The following is a 9,032-nucleotide window of genomic DNA, read 5'->3' as shown; positions in this document are numbered from 1 at the left end:
CTATCTATATGTCTGTCTCTCTATCTATCTATATTTCTGTCTCTCTGTCTATCTATATGTTTGTCTATCTATATGTCTGTCTATCTATCCATGAAGCTATCACGAGAAGGAGAACCATCTTCCAATTTCTCTCTTAATCCTTTGTTATCGCTTCCTTCGGGCGAAGGAACGATATCTAACATCAATTGGCGAGCCGCCAGGCGAAAGTTAGAGCCCGCTTACATAACGCGATAGGACCACGCAGCATGACCCTTACAAAAAATTCCTGTAGTACTCTGTGATATGTACTGCAGGAAGTATCGCAGGAAAGTACTGCAGGAATTACGTGCACGTAATTTGGGACGGTACTACAGAAATGTACAACAGGAGTACAACAGGTCCGTGTCCTGTGATACTTCCTGTGGTAATAACCGCATAAGTATGGCAGGAAGTATGACAGGACACGATCACCACAACCGCTACAACCGCTACAACCACTACCACACTACTATTAGTACTACAGGACAGTATCACAGGATAGTATCACAGGATAGTATCACATGATAGTATGACAGGACAGTATGACAGGATAGTATGACAGGACAGTATGACAGGACAGTACTACAGGAATACCGCAGACCAGTATCACAGGGAAGTACTACAGAACAGTATCGCAGGACAGTACTACAGGAGTACCGCAGGCTTCTGGTACTGTGTCCTGTAGTACTGTCCTGTGATACTGGTCTGGTATTCCTGTAGTACTGTCCTGTGATACTGGTCTGGTATTCCTGTAGTACTGTCCTGTGATACTGGTCTGGTATTCCTGTAGTACTGTCCTGTGATACTATCCTGTGGTGATAAATAGTATCACAGGACAGTATGACAGGACAGTACTTTAGGAATTCCGCAGACCAGTATCACAGGAAAGTACTACAGAACAGTACTACAGGACAGTACTGCAGGAATACCAAGAGACCTTACCGCAGGACAATTCCTGCAGTACTGTCCTGTGGTATTCCTGTGATACTGATCTTTGATATCTTCTGTGGCATTATTGGTCTCATCCTGCAGCCTTCTTGTGATACTTTACTGTGGTAATCCTGCAGGGGTATTCTTGTTGATTTCCTGTGACAATCCTATGGTATTGTCCTGTAGTAGTCTGTGCGATTTTCTCACGACACCGTCCTGCACTGGTTTGTTAGGCGTAGTAGTTTGTAAGAATTTCCTGTGATCCAGCACAACAACTTTGACATCTTGACTAATGAAAAGAGGCGTGAAAAAACCCACAAATTTGCAAAGACGTTAAAAGCATATTCACATACCTTTATTATGTATGAGCTGTACTATGCACAGTATAGAACATCTTTGATATCATAAATGACTGCTAGAATAATGCAGTAACATTTCATCTTTAGGATAAGACATGTACAAAGATTTATATCCATGAACATTGAGATGCCACATGAACTACTTTCACTATTCATACATTGCTGCCATTTTGAGATCACATAAAGAAAGCTAGATTCGACCCAGAATCCTTCCCTCTAACACAACAATAAGCGATTATTATTAATACCTTGGTCACATTCCTTGACCGGTTGCCTTACGGCGAGACAAAATCAGCAGTTTTAGGTATTCCTGTACAAACCACCCACGTGTAGCTGGTAGTAGCTGGTACAAGGATGATTAAGACTGTTAATTTTGACTCGACGTAAGGCCACGAGCCGGCGAATGTAACCAAGGCTTAACCAGTATTATGGTTGCAAAAAAAACTGTAATAGCTGAGCAATTGCATTTTCCCCTTCTTGTCAACACCCGATTGGCTTAATACTAAAAGCAGAACATCCTTTACTCAACCATGTTATGAAACAATGGATAACCACTTCTGCATGTACAGATAATGCATGGTGCACATACAGTAAGGGATGAAATTATGATGTGTTGATCACCAGTATAAACTTAAAGTACATGAACGTAATCATAATCACTTCATTTTGCTCAGAATTCACTTAAGTCCATAAATACTGAAAGATATTTTTGAATGAATTTCACATGATTTAGAACGTTCACCATAGGTTAGAAAAAATATTTACATAAGATTACTTTGCCAAAACGTAGATCAAATCTATTGAGACATTAACCTTTTTGACATTGAATAGGCATATCATTTTACACAGTCTTCTTGTCTAAGAATTGCTCCAACTACGTATTGAAGGGTTATATATGAATGTAAGCATGAGCCCATCATAAACACGAAATTGCGGCATGTAATTTGATTTGCTACATGTCATAATTGATAACTAAATGACGTTCAATACTTGATGTTGCTACATAAAATAATTAAGGTCATGTGGCAATGTGAATTCATACCTACTCGAGTCATTTAGTAATTTCAATTAGTATATGACCTAATTAATTATGACATATAGCTCAAAATTGACTTGAATAATTATGACCAATTTGATTGACCTCAATTATTTGAAGTAGCAACATCAATTATTTAACATAAGCACTCTCAATCGAGGTGGAGTAACTCTTCTTTAGGTCATGTTACTATTCGAATTGGAACATGTCATTGTTTAGGTCATGCAGCAATTCAAATTACTTGCTCAAGTAAACAATTACAATTGTAATATCACGCAAAATGAATTAGCTGTACATGACATAATTCTGTTCTTTGATGGGCTTATGCTTCCATATATTAAGTAAATGGCTTTAATTCTTAATGATTATCCAAAAATTCATATACATAAAATAAACCAATATGAAGAGCATCATATCCAAAGTGATCACCAGTTCACCCAATGTTACAGTACAAAAATAAAAAGCTGATTTTCTTATGTACTTTCACACATGTTATACATGTGCACTGTATGTCACTTGACCCTGGCAGACAATAGAATTGACAAGCAGTGAGTCCTACATGTACATGTAGCTGCCTGGTTTGCATACTTTAATGTTATATGAATTTCAATCATGGCCATGTGCTGTTTATACACTAACTGGAGGGATCTTGTCATAATGTTATGTCAATTAAAAACTGAATAAAATCCCAATTATCCTGAATAGCTAGACTAGCCCCCTTGCAATGGACATTGTAATCTTGTTTTCTTTTACCTTTCATTATTTTTGAAAATTTTCATACAACTAGGGCTGGGACTAAAACCCGGGTACCCGAGTAGAAAAATCAATACCCGATACCCGAAAATTGCTCACCAGTATAATGTACATGTATTTGATTTGTATTGCGTAGTGTAAGACATGATTGTAACTCATTACAAAAGTACACAAGCCTCATTTTGAATTTCACCAATTACCCTCTAAATATCCATAAATATACAAGTTTTCAAGTGATGATGATGTGACCGAGATCGTTCAATCATCGCCATGTTTCTTTTGCAGCGCAGTGACGTCATCCAGCCACTGCGACGCAAACCAATTTATGAATGAAAATATAGTAAGCATGCGCATTGCAAGCCTCAGCCCCACGCAGTATTACGTCAAAACAAGTCTGCAATACTCTGTCACCTCATACCAAAATCGACCTACGAAGCACCAGCCAATCACGTTCTTGTTACCATTTTTAGTTCATCATAAACCGAAAATGGGAACACGATCGTGATTGGCTGGCGCATTTGACGCTCCGAAACCCGGAAATCAATTGACTTTGTTCACGTAGCGATACAAACTCACGAACACGATGTAATATCGATGCTACTTCGTAAGATTTTGACGGAAAAGCAAGAATAAAAATTTGCTTACCTGTGCAGTATCGGTGAGAAAACCTTTTATAATTCATATGATATATAGGAAAGTGGAATTCTAGGTCGATTTTGGTACGAGGTGACAGAGTATTGAAACTTGTTTCGATGGAATACTGCGTGGGGCACGGGAGGCTTGCAATGCGCATGCTTACTATATTTTCATTCATAAATTGGCTTGCATCGCATTGGCTTGATGACGTCACCTATGGGGTGTTTCCACCAGTCATATTTCAAGTGACATGATTTTCAGGTACCCACCCGAAAATTACCACGGGTACCCGAAGAGAAAAAACCCGAAAGTCCCAGGCCTACATACAACTCTTTTTTTTTTTTATACTTTATCAAAGCTTTTATGATTATAAATGTAATTAAATAATTTGACTTGATAAATGTATATTACTGGTATACTAATTGTGAATTTTTAGCAAGAAACAGTATTTGTGTTGGATTAATACATAAAAATGTTGCGAAATTTCGGAACAGCGTACCCAGGCATCACAAATTTGGTCTCAAAAGATGTGCAAGACTTGAAAGTAAAAAGGCAGCTAACAGCCTCCCAGTTATTAACCCTTAGTTAAATTGGACCAATTTGACCCCCCCCCCCCTTCCAAAAATTTTGCGACCATGCTGTCGCACAATTTTTTTAAAACATGCCTCTTTCTAGTCTTGTGCATCTTTTGAGACCAATCTTGTGTCACCCGGTACGTGGTTCTGTAATAACGTGACATTATGTAAGTACATGTCATACCAAAAATTGCTCAAAAACGTGATTTTGTGTACAAAGTCAATGCAATAGAGGAAAAAGTATGATTTTGTATTCTAATTACGCATAAATTAGTATTATCACTTACTAACAATTTGCGTGAAATAATTTACAATTTAATTTTGTAAATTATGCCCTAGACAACCCATGTGCCAATGTTAGACGCGATTGTGCGGTCAAGATCTCAAGGAAGGGGGGGGGCCCTGGAAACCCCCCCTCCCCCCTTCCCCGGCCATATCAACTCCCAAAATACCCTGGCTTTAGTTGACTTTCTGGCTCCTCTTGAGTAGTCACCATTCATTGGACAGCTTGTTTTTATCCAAGTCTGTATAGCACGAGGCAGCTTAATCTGTAGAAAAAAAAAACACATACCATTACGATAACATGAACAACATAAAAATACAAGAAATAAGGTGTTTTGCCCCCATCTAGATCTCTTTTCACAAGTACATATCTATCGGATAATGAGGTCCTTGCGGCTATCTCTCTTAGCATATTCTTGCTTATAAAAGCAAACTAAGCCGAAGAGTGACAAACAATTTATAATGCAAACAAATTGTCATAAGCACATATTGAAACTCTTTAATAAAACAATGAAGAATAAATCTACATCTTCTAACAAGGATTACACTGTATGCCACTGCATGAATACAATCTGCTTAATTTTGTAATTATAATATCTACTGAAGTGAATGCCTATATAATCACCTTTTATGAACTCCAACCGTGTCTTGTACAAGAACATGGCCTTTTCTGTGTACACCTGTAGTATCTTTCCCACATAATGCTGGACTTGCTGCTCGATCATCCAGAGATCCCTCTTTGAATCTTTAATGAAATGAAATGAATTTGAGTGACATAGTAAAATTTTATTTGCAGGTTAATACAAATACATGATGTAATAAAAATACATGATAAAACTTCTTCATTTCCATATTTCAGTGTTACAATTCAGGTGCAAAGAGTCATATTCTTTAATAATATTCAACATAAAATCAATGAAAACTAGTGCTGTTGTCGATAGGCCTCATATCGACATTGATGTCGACATACGAAGGATTTTCAAAATTCCGACATGTCGACATGCACGCACCCACATCGACATGTAAACATAAAATAAAAAGGGGTCTAGCCTACAATCACGAGTGTAAAGATTAGCTGAAAAGTTAGAAGCATTTATCCACAGTAATTGGCGCGATTAAAAGGTTTATTCAGCTTAGCAGCGCATTAAATGAAAAAAGAATATCTGCGAGCTGTGCGGCAGTAGAAATACGTCAGTGCAGGGCCGGCCTGCCCGATCGAGCCGCCCTCGATATCCCGTTATAGCGAGAGTAGCATTCACCGTACCCATCCACGGAAATATGTACCCATCGCGCGCTATTCACCGTGCTTGATAATACGTTGCTCCTCAATGCATTACTTTTCACATAAACGTGAGCAGCAGCGAACACGTGTTTTTGTCAAAGTTGTGACTGCCGCAATTGAGCGCTTACTTCATATCACGAAGTCACAGAAAACTTCCCTTCATTCGTTTGGAGATCGTTGCACGGATCGCCGCGGAAGTGATACTAAAATTATCGGTCGATTTTCATTACTTTTCATTGTCAAATTGAGGAGCTTGCGTTTGCAGCAATGATCACTGTTGTAATTGGTGATTCTCAAATTGGCTACGAGTGTTATTGAGCAATGCTTTCGAAACCGGATCCTGGTACAAAAACTTGATTCTCCAGAAAAAAAATGTGGATTAAATCGGTGATTTTGGAAGCTCAATTCCCGAACTGAGCCTGTATTATATAGATCTAGTGTGGGGATATCACTCGTGTCAAGGTGAATATATTTGATTGAGAGTGTTGTTCCACGATCGAATGCGTTTTTTTTATGTTAGGGAGCCCAGGCTAAATTACGGTCCCTTTTTCATGTCGACATTGTCGATGTCGGGATTAATTTTTAAGCGACATGTCGACATGGATTTTTGTTCCCGACAACAGCACTAATGAAAACATTAAAAGTAGAGGAGCATTTTAACCTTACTCACAGTCTGTTATTGTCGCTAAAGTCTTTACAATAAGAAGATTGGGCACTTTGCCGACATCGCGTAATGCTTTGCATCGATTTACATGTATAATAGTCTTTGTGCCTAGTCTTTTCTATGTAGTGTCTTTAATATGTAGATAAAACATGCGTCCTTTAGCTAGTTAGACGAACAATTTTGGAAATTAAAGACGGATCCATATTTTATCAACCGGAAGAGAAATTAGTGCTTAAATGAAGCTATTTGAGGGATATTGATGATATTTAGGGTGAATTGACTTCACATCTTTTCGTAAGTTTGTCATGTTCATAGAAGGCCGGACTTGATTTTATAGAAACCTCTTTTAAATTTGTGGGATTGCCTACCTCGAGTGAAGTTTGTGCAGGCTCCACTCCACTTCACTATTGCTACACTACGCTCCACCTACCCAAACTTTGAGACCGTGAACTGGATCTGCCGATCTGATATTCCGAGTGACAAAAAGTGGGATCTTATGGGGGGGGGGGATATCAAATTCATGCAACATCACGCTCTTTAAAAAAATTAAAACTAATATTCTTCCTGCACACAAAGTTTCAGTTCTTCTCCATGCCTCTATCCGTCTCAAAATTGATGATTTAGAGCCAACATGAAGTTTCTCACACGTATCAATATTCAATACATCGCATGCGTGTGAGGTCGGTCGGGTCAGACCAGGCCCGGTATCTCGCGAATATTGCATCCGCATGCAATGTTTTGAAATCGGCAGCGAATTATAAATATGTGTGAGGAACTTCATGTTGGCTCTAAATCACCAATTTTGAGACTGATAAAAGCATGGAACTAAATGAAACTTTGTGTAAAGTAAGAATATTAGTTTTAATTCTTTTTAAAAATCAAGATGTTGCATGAATTTTATATTCCCCACCCCCATAAAATCCCACCTCTGTCACTCAGAATATCAGATCGAGTTCATGGTCTCGAAGTTCGCGTCTGTAACGTTGGCGAAGAACAATAGAAAACAAGATGGCGGCGTAAACATCGGGCAAGTCTCTTCCGTCTAATCATGATATTTTTCGCATTTTTTGGAATGAATTTCTTCTTCAAAAATAACGACGAGAGCGTAGAAATGTTGGAAATTAAGTTTTATCCCATGTACATGATTTAGGTCTAACGTTAGGCTAGATCTTTTAGAAGGAAAGTAGAAATCTCGGGGCCGGGGGTGAAAGTTTCAAGTTTTGGCTTCCTCTGTGTGGGTATATGAGAAAGGATCCCTGGCTTCATATGAGAGTGACCTTACGAAGTTACGTTAGTAAATGATTTTCACTCTCTAGAAGCCGCCTGGCTAGGCCTACAGCCATTCCCGATCACGATATTTTGAAAAGTGGTGGATATATTGACTTCAAATGTGACTGAGAGACTTGTCATGACATTTGGGAACAAATATTGGTGATGAGGTATGCTGGTATTAATCGGCCGGTGCGAAACTGCATTAGCGCCCACCCCTGACCTGGCTACAATCATGACAATACAAACATCCTCACCGCCGCCATCAATATACTACTAACTTAGCCAGCCGTTGGCCGTCCCCGGCCGCGCACACCGCAGATCAGCCCCCACCCGATAAGCGATCGGGAACAACGGCAGTGCAGTGGCCGTACGGTAATGATTAAAAAGTCGAAGAAATTTAAGTGCATGCCGCGCCAAACTACGAAAAATTGATCTAACTTACTGTTTAGCCTGTTGTGTGAATGTCTTAAGAAGTCGTTGTCCGAATCTGATCCATATTTTGTTAGTTTTTGTTGAAATATTGACGGCCTTCTTCATCAAGCTTCGGGTTCAGCTGAGCAGTTACGAACGTTTTTTTTCAAATGGCGGAACCGGAAACACGTATACGGTGCGGTACAGTCCGTGCGTTTGTACGGGGAGCTCGGAGGGGGGGGGGGGTCTTACTTTTTACTTGGCAACCAGACAATTTGACTATTTTCGCCATCATTTATATATCATATTATTAACGTAAAGGAATTGAATAAAGTAAAATTCAAATATTTATTTCTTCTTCCTTTCTTTTTCTTTTCTATGTCTTTTAATTTGTTTCTTTCTCTTTATTCTTTTTTTTAATATAAGGATAGGATTTAAAAACATGTCTCACAATTTTACTGAAAATATGTTATATAGTATGCAAGTAGGATGACAAAGAAAGCAATGAGGAAAATCACAGCTCCAATCCTATGTATTTTTAATTTTATTTCTTTTCAAAAACACACATTTTATCCTTTCTTGCGATCGAAGGAAAGATCCCTTTATAAGGTTCAAGTAGTAAAAGAAAATAATCTTAGATCAAGTGCCGGCAGGGTATTTTGATAAGGGGTGGAGGAGCAAGACAAGCAAATATAAAGATACCATTTTGAAGCGAAACATAAGAAAAGATAATAACTTTGCCAACGAGGTAAAAAATAATATGATATCGGTTGTGACACTTTAAGGATGGAAAATAGTTTGAAAATATATAGAT

The 9,032-nt window shown here is 38.5% G+C and overlaps 1 long non-coding RNA gene across 1 annotated transcript; it reads right to left on the bottom strand.

Annotated features, from left to right (window-relative positions):
- Positions 1-1,281: 1,281 nt before the first annotated feature.
- LOC135156163 (uncharacterized) lies at positions 1,282-8,358 on the bottom strand. Its single transcript, XR_010295313.1, has 3 exons — positions 8,250-8,358; positions 5,215-5,334; positions 1,282-4,855 (listed from the first exon to the last, which is right to left on the bottom strand). It is a non-coding gene; the product is annotated as an uncharacterized LOC135156163 (long non-coding RNA).
- Positions 8,359-9,032: the final 674 nt, after the last annotated feature.

Source organism: Lytechinus pictus, chromosome 12, assembly GCF_037042905.1.
Source record: "Lytechinus pictus isolate F3 Inbred chromosome 12, Lp3.0, whole genome shotgun sequence".
NCBI classification, from domain to species: domain Eukaryota; kingdom Metazoa; phylum Echinodermata; class Echinoidea; order Temnopleuroida; family Toxopneustidae; genus Lytechinus; species Lytechinus pictus.
This window is presented reverse-complemented; position numbering and strand designations above follow the sequence as displayed.